An 18,177-nucleotide genomic window follows, 5' to 3' on the forward strand; every position below is an offset into this window, starting at 1 on the left:
ATTGAAGTGTTGAGTAAGAAAATTAAGAAGAAGCATTTTAACTTAATGTGAGGCATATCTATTTTTATAACATTTTCTCTTGTATTGTTCTTTTTCCTTTGTGTTTTTCATATAATTTACCTTAAATACACCCACTTAGATTATACCACACTGCAGGATTAAAAACAAAAAATGGCCTATCAAATAAGCATAAGACAGACAGACAGAAAGATCAGCACCTAAGAATACACACACTCACACACACACAGATTATTTTGATGGTCTCTTGGAAAATCTCTAAAATGTCCATGCTTTGCTGCCCAATATTGAGCTTCATTTGATTATTTCTCTTTTTTAAAAGACTAGGGGGTCATTTTCTGACACATGGCCCTCTTTCTGTAGGTCAAGAACATACATTCCTATATGGAACGTATGTGATTTAGGCAAAGGACAGAGCTCTACTCGAGTCGTTGTGTACTGCAGAGCTTTTGTAAAGACACATGCGTAGAAATTCAGAAAAAGCTGAATAATCTGACTCAAGGAATCTTGGGAACTCTGGAATTGCTGAGCATCACAGGACAGGAGCTAAACATCTTCGTTCTCTTTCATTCTCTTCTGAATAACCTGCAGTTTTGCATAGCAGGTCTTGACAACCTCAACCATTTTTCTTTTGCCAGATTTCATCTTCCATCCATCATCTGATGAAGGAGTCCTTCCTTACTCCCTTTCTCCCACTCTCCCTCTCTTCTTTCCTTCCTTCCCTCCTCATTTCCTTCCCCAGTTCTACCGCTTCAAGGCTGTAAAATCTTGAGTAAGTTACTTAATTCTTCTGTGCCTAAGCTTTTTTCCTAATGGAAATAATAATAATAATGATAATAGATCCTCCAGGGTTGTTGTGATGATTAAATGAGCTACCATATCTGTAGTGTTAGAATATTGTGTTATGAGACAAGAGCTGAAAAATATTATTTCTTTTTATTGTTACTAATTATTTTCCCTTCTTTTTCTTTTTTGCTTCCTTTTATGAAAAGTCTGTGAATCTATTCTCATACAGATATTTAATTACTGTAGATACACAAAGAGTAAAATGTGAAAATTCTTTTTCCTTGCCTCCTATAGACACTCTCTTTGTCAGATAGCGATTTGATGTGTATAATTTTAGCTCTTTGTCTAGACATCTATATGCATTCATGTATCACATACACTCACAAACACATATATACACATACATGTTCTTTACATAAATAGGGCCACATCATTTGTATTTTTTCAGCAACATCAATATATCTTAGATATTCCTCCGTGTTAAAACATACAGTTCTATCACTTACCTTTTAAATAATTAATTAATCTAACATTGTTATTCATTGCAAGATATAATTCTAGGCATTGGGGATTCGGTAATAACCAATAGATAGGACAAATTCCTTGTCCACGATGATTTGGTTCTCATGAAGGAGATGGATAATTAAAAATATGTGATTCAAAATTTAATGTTGAGAGCTGGTCAATCCCATGAAGAAAAATGAGGAGGGATAAGATATAGAGGGGTTAAGGTCAAGATGGTGAGGAAAAATTCTGAGATGATGTTTAAGCAGAGATCCTAGAGAGAATGAACCAGCCAAGAGAATGTCTGGAGAAGGAATAATACAAATAAAGGAATAAGCAAGTGCAAATTCCCATGACCTTTGAAGCAGGTTAGGTGGTGGGGGGAGAGGGAGGAGATGAGGCAGAGGTCAGATTAGATAGGACTGTGGGTCATGATAAAGATGTTGGATTCGATTTTATTAACTTTATTGAATCCCTGCCTCTCTTTCTACAGTATGGATATAACATAATTTACTTAACCCTTCTTTCCTAATGATAGAAATATTTTAAATGTTTCTCTAATGAACGTTACAAAGGCCATCCCTGCCTCATGTCTGTGCACATGGGGATATTTCTGCAAGTTGTATTCCTGGAGCAGAATCATCACATCAAAAGACAAGCACAATGTAAATGGGGTTGATAGATGCTGTCAAATTGCTATCCGAAAAAAGCCTTCATTTATATCCCCACCTGTGGTATATGGAAGTGACCATTTTTCTTTATTCTTTTCAATATGGGACATTGTCACTTTCTTTTTAAAAAGAATCCAATGGGCAAAAAAGCATGTTTCTGTTTTGTTTTAGCTTGCATTTTCATAATTATTAATGAAGCTAACAACTATTTCGTAGGTTTATAGCCATTTTGATTTTTTTTTTTTCTCTTGTGAATAGCCTATTGATCAAATTTTCATTCCAGCTCATGTCTGTGGCCACACTTTGGACTGGTTGCCTTTAGGTCAAGTGTCCACCCTTAATACCATCAGCTGTGTCTGGAGGATTAAAGTCATGTATTACAAAACATAGCTCTCTAAGACTGCTCCTTAGCATGGGCTATAAGTAGCGCATGATTACCTATAAACTATATGGGCAAAGCAGTTACTCTGATTAATGCCCAGTGCAATTTGATGGTGAGTGAAATTAGGAAGGCAACACAGTATTTACTGAGCATACACTAAAATCAAACCTCTATTTTAAATGTTCTAAGGGAGAGTTACATGAGATTGTGTCACTGTCCTCAAGATACTTGTAATCTTAGAAGGGGAGATGACAAGTCCAAAACTAATTATCATTTAGAACAAAATGTAAAGTTTCCAAGAATGACACAAACCAAATGATAAAGTAATTCTGAGCAAAAGAGGAATCACATTCAACTGGGAACTCAGCTAAAATGTAGTACCCTAGATTTTGAGTAAGTGTAGCATATTTTAAAGTGGCTATATTGTTTTTATAAAAATAATTTCATACTAATGCTCTATATACAAAAGTACAAAGGCAGAAGTAGAAATCAGCTACAACCTCATCCCTGAGAGACAAATCCATATTTTTAGCCAATGACTTGTAATATTTTTGAAGAAATCCCACCAGACATTTGTATATATGTATGTATATATATGTATATTCATATAAGTTTACATAATAGTTTTGCATAAATGAGGGTTGTTTATGGGCAAGGACCTTGTCAGTGTTTGGTTCATTGGCCAATGCAGGTACTCAGGTTTTGAATGAATGAATGAATGAATGTTCGGTAACTTACTCTTTCTATGCTAATAAAGATCTGTCTAGCTAGTCATGTTTATAGATTGCATAGTATTTCATTACTTGTATAATTTCCTTAACCAGGCTCCTATGGATAAACTTTCAGGTTTATTTTCAGCTCTCCTTTATTTTAAACAACACTGATAAGAATGATCTTGGGCTAAATCTATTTCATGGCCACGTGATTATCTCCTTAGAGTAAATTTTTAGAAATGAGTTTTCTGTCTAAAGAACAAAGCATATTTTAGAGGATTGTGATGCATATAGCCAAACTTCCATCCTGCACAGAAATGTGAAGGCAGAAGTAAAAAGTTCTAGCTGTTTAGTGTATGTTGGCCTGGGGAGAGAGAACTGAGAGTGAGTGCATTCTTAACAAACATCATTTGAGATTAGTTTTATTTGGTCTGGTTTAGAGAACCAAAACTCCTTCATTTCTTTTTTATGTCTGTTAAATAAATGTCAAATTTATTTTACTACTTTTTGCTCTTGCCTGGTTCAATATTCTTCAAACAAGACTCAGAAGTAGACATTGAGATAAATGGTGCATCCTCTTGTGTTTTATAATGAGCAGAGATTAGAATTTGAATTATCATCTCTTTCTCTTCTGTTAAAACCATGAGGCTATGCTGAGTCATAAAGCTTCTTCGTACGTTGAGCCATTTACCACAGTGTAACTGTAATCAGGAGTCCATTTTCAGTTCTTTCAGAAGAATCTTCTGTGGATGGTTGTGCCAGTGACTAAGCGATCATCTCTCAGCTCCAAATCACCCTTGCATAATTACCTTGGGATGCTGAAGCAGGGATTTTTTAAACCCTTATTTCTGTTGGCCAGCTGCCTCCTGGTTAGATTCTGCCAGCAGGGGGCAAAAAGGGAGACAGGAAAGCTGTAGAGAAGGGAACTTTCCCATCTGCTCACTCCCTGCTGACTTCCTGTCTGTCTGGAGTTCCTGTGAGCATCACCTTGGCAATGCTCCTTCAACATAGGCAGCAACGGTTCTTCCCTGTGTAGCAGCGGCCAAGTTCAGTTAGCTGTTCTTCAATACTTGTGGAACATGCCGCATTATTTCACCCTATAGTCACCAGCATCAGCCAACAGTGTCCTGTCCTCTGAGGTGTTGGTTCCAGCCCCTTGGGGTCTCCTCCCTAAGCTCAGAGACACTAGTATTGAACGCTACCCTCTCCTCAAAGGCCTGAGTTTGGGCTGTGCAGGACCTTCTTCTAAGTTACTCAATTTCAATAATTCCAACCTTTTCCCTTTGTTCTTTCAACCACAGGGTTAGTATCTTCTCCCTGCAATTGCTGCCTCTGTGGTACGTTAGTGTCCTTTTTTTTGTTTTTCGATTACCTAGTTCACAACTTTATACCTAGTGGACAGTGCTTGTGAAATTTTCTCTGTTCTATAACTGGTATGATTCCTACCTCTTTACGGACTCTGATGGAGACAGTGGTCACCGGAGAACAGTGGAAGTTTTGTACTAAGTATTTGATGAAACCAAGTTTTATATTTTAAGAACAAATATTATACATTTACAGTCACACAACATATATGTAACTCCCTAGAAGAGTTTCATGAGACAGAAGAGGATGAAACAAAGCAAGAGGTGAAGCCAATTCTTAATAACTGTGGCTCATAAGACGTGCCCATACAACATTGCTTTCACCACAGAGAAACACCGGATACCTCTTTGCATTTTCTCCTCCAATGTCATAAGGTCACATCTCCACAGCAGTAGCAAGATGGATTTTCATGATGGAAGCTGGCTAATAATAGGTTGTTTGCTGAACTGGGGTTATTCTGGAAGGTTGTTTCAGTGACCTGAGGTTATTCTGGAAGCTGCAATTACCTACAGAGAATAACTGTAGAGATGTCTATTTGGGGGAATTCAGGGAAATGTCATAGAGATGCACCTTCGAAATGGCCATATATGTAAGTTGTGGATGAAAGCAAGGTTTCAGGATTTACAGCATTGAGATAAAATCCCTGTAAGCAGTGACTGTGATCATAACAGATTCTTCCTTTTTGATCCTCATTGTCTATAAAATTTTATGGTCCTACAATTTCAAGTTATCCATTAAAGCTCATCTACATTAAACAAGCCACAAAAGCCAAGATGATGCTTGTTCTGAAAATCAAGGTGATTGGAGAATTGTTTTGTTGTTGTTTTTTAAACTGTGTTCTAGTGAAACAAGCTAGTTGACCAATTTATAGATAGAATCCCTTTTGTGCAATTAGCTCAAGGCCCTATCCACTCAACTGTAATCATCCAAAGGCAAACATTACCAGATTTCCTAAGTTATTGATTATTTTGAGTATAATTTCATATAGTTTGGGGAGGGGAAGCTCACAAAAGTATTTCAAATGTTTATATTTTTGTCTTATGAAAGTAGACACAGGGCAGCATCAAGTACAATATGACAAATGCAGTTTGGCTCCAGGAACCTTTTTGGTACATTTAAATTTTCCATAGAAGCTGTATTTGAGGATTTTATGTAGATACTCATATGAATTGCAAACAATTACAGGTGTGTTTTGTTTCTACTCATCATGTTCTGTTTACTTGTTCAGATCTAGTACCTCTAATACAATGCAGAAGCGAAATGGTGAGAGCAAACACACTCATCTCATACGTAATATTATGGGGAACCTTTCTAAAGTTTCACCACTGAATATGTGGTTTTCTCTAGTCTTGTGATAAATAGCCTGTGTACCCATGTATCTATCAAAATTTAGCCCAGGAATCAGAAATCACTCTAGATGTTACAAGGAGGAAGAAGCTTCATAAGTACTTGAACTATCATCTGAAGAACTGGAGAACAGGGATCTGGGGAGGCTGCTACTCAAATTTTGTTTCAAGTTCACCCACCACCAGTGTCATCAGGGGTCAGTCAATTTGCAGCTAGGGGCTGCAAACTGTGGCTATTGCCGCAGCTGCCTCATGCCCAAATCTGGTACCAAAAAGGGAGAATAATGAGTAATGAATCAATAAATCCTGTTGGTTCTTGCTTGTCAACCACCTCTGCCAAAGGAAGATGGTCTTTGCTTTTGTATCAGTCAGGGTCTAGCAAAAAGCACAGTCGTTATCAGAACAGATATAACTTAATATGAATATAAATATTTTAAAGCTAAGTATCAAATTGTTAACAGTGTAACTCAAAAAGAAAAAGAAACACTAAAAACATAAAATAGAGAAATAGTAATTGCAGGAAGCAGTGATCACTCCTAGGTCTAGATGAACAAAGAAAAGGTTGAAATTACTAACATTTAAAAGCTTTAAGGAAGAGATTTGTGGAAGTGAAACTCAGACATCTGAAGAGATGGACCTAGTTGGCTGGTGCCTGGTTTCTCTGCAGAGGATGTAATGAGGCTATTTCTGCAAATTTTGGGAATAAAATCCAAACCAGATTCAACTGTAGCTGAGGAAAGGAAATAGCTCAGCTGGGTGTAGAAATGGTGCCAGGGTGCCTGTGTAGGAAGGAGTTAAGATAGCAGGTCTGGTGTTGCTCTTTGAAGAATTTGTTTGTGAGGCTGGCACATGGAAACTTGACTTTGGAATTTTCCCTGTTACTAAATAATAAGACTGTTTTGCATGCCTTAGGCACTAAGCCCCGCTGTACCAGCTTACCTAAATTATTTGTGCAAACAATGTGATTCATAGTAAATACCTGCTTTTCTTCTGGGAGTCTGGAACTTTGGAAATCATGGCTGGTTGTGTAGGGAGAAAGTGCCAATGTGACCAGCCCTCAATGAAATCCCTGGACTCAGAGTGGCATCACCATCATGGTAGCAGAAGACATACCTTGTTTTTGTTCCCCACCTCAACAACAAAAATTCAGCATCCATCCATAATCAAAGTGCCTTGGTGGGAGCTATGGAATTCAGCACCATATGCCAAGGGACATGGGCAGGAGTCATGCCCAACTGTGCATTGGGCAATAGGCAGACAGACATTGTTCCTAGCTGCGGAATGTGTAGTGATTTATGAACTAGTTCTTGCCCTTCAGCTGCGGTCCAGGAACCCCTGGAGAACACTGTCTTAGACAATCACCCATGGACAAGAAGGCCTTTGTGGAAGTCCAGGTTTCCAGAGAAGTTCCAGCACATTGTTGGAGCAAAATATATATATATATATATATTCATAGGAGTGGGTTAAGAAGAATAATTCTACTTTACCCACACCTCCCTTCCTCCAGGGTGACACATCTCAGGGCCAAGAGAGATTTTCTTGGCCCATGGTTTGTCCCACAGGGAAAAGGGAGAACATGTGAGAGAGCTTTCAGCTTCCCCAGCTGTGCTAGATTTTGCCAAAGGGGATGATTTCTCTCTTACCCCATCTAGATTCTGAATCATGAGCTACATGATGCGGGGGGTGTTGTGGAAAAAACCTGGAAGCGCAGTGGATAGGACTCTTGGAGGGCATAAAAGGATATGGATCCTACTAATTGCATCATGGACTCCAACAAGAAGCCCGCCCATGAGCCACTGGGAACACCTCACCCATGGATCCCCTGAAATTAGTAACATGAAAAAATATGAAGATATACAACACACTGGTAATGGTAAGTATAGAGTCAAATTCAGAATATTCTAATACTATAATATGGTGGAATGTTAAACACTTAACTCTAGTATAAAGGTTAAAGAACAAGAGTATTAAAAGAACTATAGCTACAATAATTTGTTAATAAATACACAATATGATAAAAGGTAAATTGTGACATCAAAAACATAAAAGGGGAGAGTAAAAGTATAAAGTTTTTGTATGCAATACAAGTTGTTACCAGCATAAAATAGACTGCTATATTTATAAGGTGTTTTATGTAAGCCTCATGGAAACCACAAAGCGGAAAACCAATGATAGATTTACAAAAGATAAAGGGAAGGGAATCAAAGCATACACCTGCAGAAAATCCACAAAGGAAGGCCGCAAGAGAGGAAGAAAGGAACAGGGAACTATAAAACATCCAGAAAGCAATTAATAAGATGTCATTAGTAAGTCCTTACCTATCAATAATTTGCTAAATGTAAATGGATTGAATTAGTCAATCAAAAGACATAGAGTGGCTGGATGCACTTAAAAAAAGACCTGACCTTATGCTACCTACAAGAAACTCACTTAAGCTTTAAGGACACACATAAGCTCAAAGTGAAGAATGGCCAAGGATATTCCATGCAAATGGAAACTCAAGGAGAGCAGGGACAGCTATACTCCTAGCAGACTAAATAGACTTTAAGCCAAAAATGATAACAAGTCTTGAAGAGGGTCATCATAAAGGGATCAATTTATTAAGAGGATAATAATCATAAATCTATATGAACACTGGAGTACCTACATATATTCAACAAACACCAGTAGCTATGAAGGGAGAAATATACAACAATAAAATAATAGTGAGGACTTCAATACCCTACTTTCAACAACGGGTAGATCATTCAGACAAGAAAAATAAGTAGATAGTGCCCTTGAACCACATGTTAGACTAAATGGACCTAACAAACATATACAAAACATTCCATTCAGCAGCAGCAGAATACACGTTCTTCTCAGGTGCACACAGAACATCCTTCAAGATAGATCATATCCTGAGGTACTGTTCATTTTTCTTTAATCTTTTTTCTTTCTACTCTTCAAAATGGGTAGTTTATACTGATTTATTTTCAGGTTCACTAATTCTTTCTTCTGCCATGTCCAATTTTGTTATCAAGCCCATCCAGGGAAGTTTTTATTTTAATAACTATAATTTTCTATAATTTCTGTTTAGATTATCTGTTTATTCATCAATATTTTCCTTCAATGCTTTAACCATATTCATTTATTCTGAACATACCTATAATAGCTACCTTGAAAACTTTGCCTGTTAATCCAATATCTGAGACCATTCAGTCTGTTTTATTGACTGACTCCTTTTCCTGAGTATAAATTCATATATTCCTGGTTTTTTTTTTTGTATATAGATTAATTTGGGGTTAAAATGTGCATATTATAGATAACATATTGTAGCAACTCTAGTTTCATCATATGCTTCTAAAGATTGGAGTTTTCTTTTATTTATGGTGCTTAGTTGCCTGGAATCAATCTACAGATTTGTCCCACTCCCCACCCCCAAGACATACAGCTGCTTATCTATCTACCCTGTTCTTACATCTTTCCATTGCTGCTTTTTCAGCCTATCCCCTTGTTGCTCAGAGATTCGAATCACCTCTCTGTTGTCTTCTTATTTCTAGGGATTTTCCTAATTTTCACCTGTTTTGACAGGTGTGTCTTCACTTAATTTTGACACTCGAGGCTTTTTGTCACCCAGGCTGCCCATGGTTGGATGATGCATTCAGTAAAGGAAAGCATCAGACTCACAAATCTGGATCCACACCATCCTATCTTCAGAGATCTTTCTTTCTTTCTGTTTCTGCAGGCTTTGTCACGAACAGCCCTCTGGTTTTCAAACACATCAATAGTGTTGCCAAAGATCTGGCAGTTTGTGCTCTGAATTGGATACTCCTCCTTCCTTCATGTTCACAGTACTCCCTTCCTCTACTTGCTTCCTTAATGAAGTACCATGGGATTTTATACCTGGAATGTATCTTAGAAAGAGTATAATTACCTCATTTTATGTGAGAAGCACCAGAAGCCTCAAAAGGTGAGATGAGTGACCCAGGGTCGCAGAGCCAGTTAATGGCTTGGTTTCCTGATTTAGTCATGATGACCACTGCGCTGCCCGCACCAGGAGCACTCACGGTATGGTTCTAATGCAGTCGGCTAGTGCCAAAGACATGAACGATACCATTCCAGCCGAGGGACACCCATATATATATATATATTTTTTTTTTTTGAGAGGTAAAGTGAATTGTGAACAATTACAAAAGAACTTAGCTTTTAGTTTAAAAAAATATAATACTAACTAAATGTAGACAGGAGATTTTTAGGGTGACAAGCTCAGGCAAACCTAATCTGCATTAATTGGCCTCAAAACTCTAGCAAAGGGGAAGATTTTAATACATCAGAAATCCATGTAGTATTACTATATTTCTTCAGACTATGAATGCATAGTTCCAGTAAATGCATCACTCCTATGGCACTGGTAAGTGTCAGAAGGGCTTTTGAAATTTTGGCAAGTTAATTTTTTTTTTTAAGTGCTTTGCTTTCTATGGCTTTCTCTATTATGAATCCTCTACAAATCTCTTGCTGTAGAACATTGGATCACATTTCTAGGCTTATGAGGTATAAGAGCTAATTTTTAGGAAACTTTAATTTCCTCTTCATCCTTGCATCTTTGGACCTATTAATAGGAAAGGCATAATTTGTTTCTAGAAGATTCTAATGTATTATGAAAGCTCTTACTTGTTTATGAAGAATAGAAATTTGTTCTACTTATTTGTTCCATGGAGCCTACTTTTCATGCTGAAATGACATAGGCACAGAGTTAAACTGTTGTACTAAAAAAAAATCTGAATTGATAAATTAAATAAGGAAGAGAATAAGTAAAACAATATACTATGTAATTTTATGTAAATGTTTAATATTTGTTAAATTGAAGCATATAATTTATTTAAGACTAAATTTACATTCAAGGCCAGTTGCTACTTTTACAGATATAATCCATTTCGTTTTTGCTTAAAGCCTTTGAATGGCTTATAATATGAACCAGTTTAAAGTAATTACCGTATTATAAAAACAATGCTTTTCAAACTCTAGGAGCAATTAAATTTGCGTTATTGAATCAAGTAGTTATTTGAATAAGAATCTTTATAGATTAAGAACTTAATTTTCCAATACTTTTGTAAAATTCCTCAGATAGAAGGTAAGCAGGCAGCATTGTTCCCTTTGTCAAGTGGTCCCCAAAAATCTTTTGACTAAGATAAATGAAACTACCTTACCATCTTCTCCATCCAAAAAGAAGGGAAGCATTTTAAAGCTAGAAGAAGTAATGTTTGGGGTCTGAGAGGCTAATTGAACCAAAAGCCTCCTTTGAAGTGTCATTTTTAGACAGGCAGAGAATTTGTGGAGATCTTTACATAGTGGGTCTTCAAATGGTCACAAACTTATTTAGGTAAACACTTACTGAGATTACTATTTATTGTCTGGGAAGTAAAGTGACTACAAGATAGTCACATGGTTCTGAAGTAGAAAAGCTTTCCTGTAATCTGGTCCAGAGATAGAAAAGAGGAGTTTGTTGATAATGGTTATACTCAGGCATTACTTGTTAAGAGCAAAAAACGAGTATTATGCTCAAAAGTAATTTAGGTGAAAATTTATTTTGTTTTTGACAGCTAATAGTTATAATGAAAACAAGATGAGGGAAAAGGAAATATTTTAGTCAGATCCAAGAACCTACATTTGATACATTCTTCCCCCAAAGAGCCACAATTGATATGCCTGTTGGCTTGGCTGTGGCCACCATGGGTGTGGGAATATGTTTCTTGAATATCTGCAATTCAAAGTAGATCTTACTTCCTGAAAGTGCTGAAAGCTAATTATATTAGGCAATTCAAGAAGCCAGAAAAGGGCTCATCAAGGTACTAAATACCAATATCTTATATGCTAGCCTGCCTGACTTTCTTACTATGACAGTGGATTTGTAGTTTTAAAGATCTTCCCTCTATAATGTACATGGAATAATATGTAGATATATGCAAATATGAATGTGGGAAGTAGATTAGTTTATAATACTGACTGAGAACCTGAAGATCTGAGACACAAAATAGGTACATTTTGATGAAGCATGAAATGAGCCAAGGAAAGCCAAGTCTAGAAGACATGTGTGGCCTGGGAGGGAAGTATTCCTGGAAGAGAGAGGAGAAAGGGAAGGTACTAAAGATGAATGGTCTTGAGTTTGTAGAAGGGGCTATTTGGATACAGGTAGGTCATTTTAAAAAGGCACGTTGATATCACTCAGTGAAAGTTAAGAAGCTGACTGAGATATATATATATATATATATATATCTTTGTGTGTGTCCATATATTATTTATTACATATATGTATACTTACATAAGTAAAAATAATATATGTACCTATATCATCTAAATAATAATAAATCATACATATGTACTTATATATGATATATCACATATATATGATATATTTTTATTTTTTATTATTTTTTAAAGATGTATGTATTTATTTTGGGGGGGCAGAGGGAAAGGGAGAGAGAATCCTCAAGCAGATTCCCCGCTGAGCATGGAGCCCGACATGGGGCTCCATCCCAGGACCCTGAGATCATGACCTGAGCCAAAATCAAGAGTCAGATGCTTAACCGACTGAGCCACCCAGGTGCCCCTATTTTCTATTTTGAATGACTAAAAATGTCACCTGGAAATAAAGGGCATGTACAGAAATGGGTTGAGAACACAATGGTTGGAAAGGGAGGGGCTATAAATACAGCAAACTACACATCACATATCTCAGAAGCGTAGACTCCAGCACACACAGGCTTTGTAATACCGGCTAATCTATTTCTTCGCAATATTAAAAAACACCTAAAATTTGCTACGGGGATGTACATATATAATATACATATCAGATATACAGATTGGTAAATATAAAAAAGATATATATTATCTTTTTAAAAATTCTTACCCACTCTGTGCTACAGATACATTGATTTCATTCTTTTTGTAGAAATTTACATTTTATTTTGGTAGTATTATGTATTTCATTATACATATATTTGTTATTATATAGATAAGCTATATCTGTAGGAGTAAATACTTGTTATTTGAATATTTAACAACTCTTCTTCTCTTTGCAAGTCAAACTGACAAAAATCCCTATTTCTCTATTTCTAAACCCGCAGACTTTTGTGGTAGATCTTTTTTCTTACATTAATTACACAGGTAGTTTTTTAGTCGGAGTTCAAGTAACATACAGCAACTTAGAGATCAATAGTTTGAAATTCTGATATGCAAGAGCTATAGAAATAACGAGTGCAACCTCAAGTTTCTAAAATGGCTTCTGTGCATCATACAGCTAGTCCCAAAGAAAGAGACAAAGAAAGCAAGGTCATTTTTAATCTCTACGTACATCTCGCTTTCCTGGCTTAACACTAATCATTCACTGTGTCCTGCATATTGGAAGGGAGAAGATGAAGGATATAGAAGAATTCACTTTGAAAACATGTACTCGATGTTGCATATCCAAAAGCTCCCAGGGGATTAAACAATCAGAAAGCCCTACATCATTTGCATTTTAATGGATAAAAATAAGAGTTGAAATATTTCTTTACACTTAAACACCATGAAAAATCTTGTGTAGTTAATAGGACTGAAGTGGTGGTAGGAGGGAAGGAAGAAACAGGGACTCTATGAAATTTAAGGAAAATTCATTTCTTTTACAGAATTGGAGCTGGGCTGATTAAGTCAAAGTGCCTGACTCTGCGAGAGACACATTTTCCTAATGAAAAGTACTGTAACTTCAGACCTTTCACATTTTCCATGAATAGATGTCATTACTCATTATCACGTTTATCATTACTTGTAAAACAATGAGGTGGCAGCAGGGGGAAAAGGATGAAAATAGAGTTGAAAAAAACTCGGTACTGGCTTAGGGAATTTAAATGAAGGCCTTTTTGCAAAAGCAAAAACAACCTCCCTGATTACTCCATCATACCTTTGGAAGAGTGACATAAAGTAGTGGGCCACCTTTATGAAAAGAAGAGTGACCACAGTTTCTCTTCACTCTCTTCTAAATCTGAATTCAAAATGATAAAGAGCTTGACTATTATAATTCTGAAATAGATAATGAGTTGTTTAAGTGATAATTACTGAATCTCCTTATTTAGAAACCCATTAACAGGTATCTCTTCAGTCATAGAGAAAAACCTTTATAAATATTGAATTGTGCTATCACATGTACAAATTTCTTTCAAATTATGGAATCTGACTAATTTCACAAGGACTCTTTGGTATTAATTGGCTTTAAGATTTAATCAACTAAAGACATCATTTATTAATTCCAATTTGAAAAGCCAGGAAAAAAAGAAATATCACCTTATTATCTTTAGTCAAACCTCTTCAAATGTTCATATGGGTTAGATGCTGAAAACGAAAGGTGCCCCTGAGCCTTGTGAGTTTCACCATTTTAAAGAACAGGATTTATCAATGGGAAGCTGCAGCAGGTCTTACAGTAAAATCTTACTGCCTAACTAGGGAATAATAAGGGTTTTACTAGTTTTGAAACAAAGACAGAATGCCATTTGCTGAATTCTTAGTCTGGTAGGTAGGAAGAGGGAAGTAAACACTAGATTAATGTCAAGTTCAAGCAGTTCCACATTATCAATAAATAAATCTTGATTGTGTTCTTCAAATACCAAGCAGTAGTGAAATGATGTAGAGGCCCTTAAGTATACCATCTTGAATGATGAAGGAGAGTAGGAGGCTTTAGAGATTGTAAAGCCCCATTGTTGGCTGGGTGCTAGAAGTTCTATCAAGACCCCATTCAGAGGACATAGAGATTTTCAGGTGTAATTCTTTTTTTTTTTTTTTTTTAAGATTTTTATTTATTTATTTGACAGAGAGAGAGAGACAGCAAGAGAGGGAACACAAGCAGGGGGAACGGGAGAGGAAGAAGCAGGCTTCCTGCTGAGCAGGGACCCCGATGCAGGGCTCGATCCCAAGACCCTGGGACTATGACCTGAGCCAAAGGCAGACGCTTAACCAACTGAGCCACCCAGGCGTCCCTTCAGATGTGATTCTTATTTGTTCCTTGCCACTAGCTGCTCAAGATTGTGAATTGTACTTGAAACATTACAGGAGTGGAGGTTGAATTGTACTCATAAACAGAAAACATATTATAAATCAGTAGATCAATTTCCCGCTTAGGAAATTGGATACCCTTACCTCAAGGAGTTCATATGTATAAAATAGGCAAATAAACATTGTGCAAATATTGTGGAAATGGTATTTCTGACTGCCATTGACAGATTTATTATTAGAAGTAACCATATTTGCCATGTAGGATATTTCCTATATCATGAAATCTGATTCCAGAAAGGAGTTCTTTCTGACTTTTTGAGGTCTTTGATGTCTGCAGTTCTCTTTCCTATCTACTCTAATTTATCTGTTGCTAACTAATTTTCAATAAAAAAACATGATAAATGAAATTTTCAGCTTGTATTTTCCAATTATTCAGAAGGATGAATGGAGATAGGAAATTAAAATTTTTAGCAAGTTTAATTATCAGGAAAAGGCTATGATTGCATTCTTTTGTGGTGATCTTGAGCATTATTTAAGTTAAAGCTACATAAGTTAGGGGCAGTTGTTTTTCTTTGTACTCATGCTATCCACACAATCAAATTAGAAGACCTTGTGTCACAATTTTGGGGTTACTGGAAAGTAGGGTAAAAATGAAAGTCACCTTTCTCTTCCCAGTTCCCTACCACAAAGTCAGGTGACCATCAAAAAATGGCAAGACTGTTTATTGCTAATCACAACTCCAGCTCTTAGGAAACTTTAACCACTGAGACAAGGGATTCCATAAATTATGAAAAAGTAATATTTACTATAGTGGCATTGTCTTTCATGTCCCTTTCAAAAGATGGAAATGTTGGCCCAGGAGCAAAAATTGCCTTACTCGATCTAAAGCCATTTCTGCATGTCAGTAAAAAGAAACCAGTCTTGCTTATGCACTTATTTTTTAGGGAAAGGTACTATAAAAATAAACTTCAATAACTTCCATGCTCATCAAAATTAACCCAAAACTACTAAAGAAGGGTTTCAAAAAATAGTGGGACCTGCTTCTGTTTAGATGGCTTATTATTTTCTCTCAAACACCCGCCACAGTTCCTGGCAGAGTACAGATTTACTTTATCATCCATTCACTTAACAAGTATTTTCTGAGTGTCTTCTAAGCCCCAGGACCTCTGTAAAGTTAGTGAAATACGCTATTATGTAAGAATAGTCATGCTTTATTCCTTCAGGGAGCTTATAGTTTAGTGGAGGAAACAGATGAGTAAAATAGACTAAGAAATTGAAATAAAATTATATTTCTGTGTAAAATTCTAATGTGTTAAGTACTATAGATGGGCTGGTTAATAATGCTTATAATGTTTATAGATAGCATAAAATAGAGAAGTTTCACCTAGTCAGAGGACATTGGAGAGGCTTTTTTGAGGAAGCAGATGAAAACGGAACAATGGGGCCCCTTAATTATGGTTACATCCTAATGAAACTGGTGCAGGTTGAAGGACAAGTTTAAATATATGAGAAAGGAAAGGACAATTGTATTAAGATAAGATGTAAAAAAGACAGACTGGTAACTATTTGGATACTTTGAATTTGAGGTGTCTGGAATACTCACATGGAGGAATTGGAGAGGTTGGTCTATTGCTTAGCTACTTTGCGTAGCTCTATTCTGCTCAATAGCAGAAACTAATTTAGAGAATCTTTAGTATAGGAGTTATAGTTAAAAGACTTTGGAATTAAAATCTCAGGAACAATGGATCATATGATAGTCTGAATAATGTACCCTCTCCAAATATATCTACTTCCTAATCCCCGAGATCTGTGACTATTAGCTTAAATGCAAAAGGGACTTTGCAGACGTGATTAAATTAGGATTTAAGATTAAGATAAAACTAAGATTATCCTGGGATATCTGGTGGGCCTGACATAACGCTCCTTATAAAAGAGACTCAGGAGGAATCAAAGTCAGAGAAGGCAGTGTGATGATGGAAACAGAGATTGAAGTTTTGCTCTTTGAAGACGGAGGAAGGAGCCACAAGCTGAGAAACACAGGTGGCCATTAGAAACTGGAGAAGGAAAGGATACGGATTCTTCCCTCAGAAAATACAGAAGAAACCAGCCTTGCTAACACCTTGACTGTAGCCCAATGAAACTGGTTTTGGACTTCTGACCTCCATAACTATAAAACAATAAATCTGTGTCTTAAGTTTGTAATCATTTTATTACAGCAACAAAAGCAAACTGATACATATGGAGAGGGAAGAAGCGTGCAGAGTTGAAATCCCAGGGAAGACTCACCTCTAGGAGTAATGGTGGAAAAATGTTCCAGTACAGGAGACACTAGAGAGCAAAACCAAGAAAAGGTAGACTCACAGAAACCAAGAGAGACAGTATTTCTAGGAGAATAGCGTTGGTGATTAAGATCATGGTTCCCATAGGATCTGTACCGGTTAGGGAAGGAAGTTAGAGCAAGGGGATGATAGGTTAGAGAAAAGACAGAGGCAGGAAATGGAAGACTAAGAATAATGGGAACCCAGATGGATAGGGTTATTGCGATGTGAATAGAATATTGGAATTTAAGATTGTGAAGGTGGGTGCTGATTCAGCATAGAAATGTGGAGAGGACTGGAGATGAGCTGATCTGCAGGTGCACTGACCTCCTTCAGAATAATGGTGGGTCTTGGAGCTGAAAGAAAAACTTGTCTTTAAGTGCCCGATTTACTGAATTTGTGTTCTTAATGAGTCATTTTACAGAGCGCAGCAACTGTGAGGAATTTTCTTCCACTTTTAAGCGATGTATTCATATTTTATTTTAAGATGGAATCTTATCTTTTCATCTTGCTTACATGTGAATGGCTGGGTTCGAATACCTAATTTCCCTTAAAAATTCAAGTGCCTAACACTATCTTGTATTTTCTGGACCCATCCTTTTGTTCCTCCAAGCTAGAGTCTAAAAGCTGAATATTTCATGTTCTGGTTAATATTCTGCAGCCAGATGGTTGGGAGGAGGGGAGGTGGTCATGCACAGGGGACAGCTCAGATGAAGTGGCATGTAATCTTTATTAGAACCCAGGGCTCTAACTCCTCTGCCTTCTGCCCTCGGCTCTATTCTAGAGTCATGCTACCTAGTGGAAGATACTATAGGGTAGGATCCATTCACTGTGTAACCCTGGAGCCTTTACTTCTATCAGAGGTCCCCTGTAGTTCATTTTTCCCAACTTCATCCACTTTTCCTCTGGAGCACTTTCCACCAGTGTTCAATCAAAAGAAAAAATTGAATTTTCTTTATGCCATTTACATGGTATTAAGGAGTATTTACAAGCTCTTTCTAAGGATGAGGGCATGGTTGGGAGCTGATTTGTTTTTGTACATTTTTCCTTCCCCTCTGGAAACATTTCTTTCTT

At 36.7% G+C, this 18,177-nt stretch overlaps 1 long non-coding RNA gene across 1 annotated transcript in view; it reads left to right on the plus strand.

Annotated features, from left to right (window-relative positions):
- Window positions 1-613: 613 nt before the first annotated feature.
- LOC144379717 (uncharacterized) overlaps window positions 614-18,177 on the plus strand; it is a 35,566-nt gene continuing 18,002 nt past the window's right edge. Inside the window, exon 1 of the long non-coding RNA XR_013443063.1 lies at window positions 614-790. This is a non-coding gene — a long non-coding RNA (uncharacterized LOC144379717). The remainder of the gene's footprint in view (window positions 791-18,177) is intronic.

Source organism: Halichoerus grypus, chromosome 1 (genome assembly GCF_964656455.1).
Source record: "Halichoerus grypus chromosome 1, mHalGry1.hap1.1, whole genome shotgun sequence".
In the NCBI taxonomy this organism is placed as follows: Eukaryota; Metazoa; Chordata; class Mammalia; order Carnivora; family Phocidae; genus Halichoerus; species Halichoerus grypus.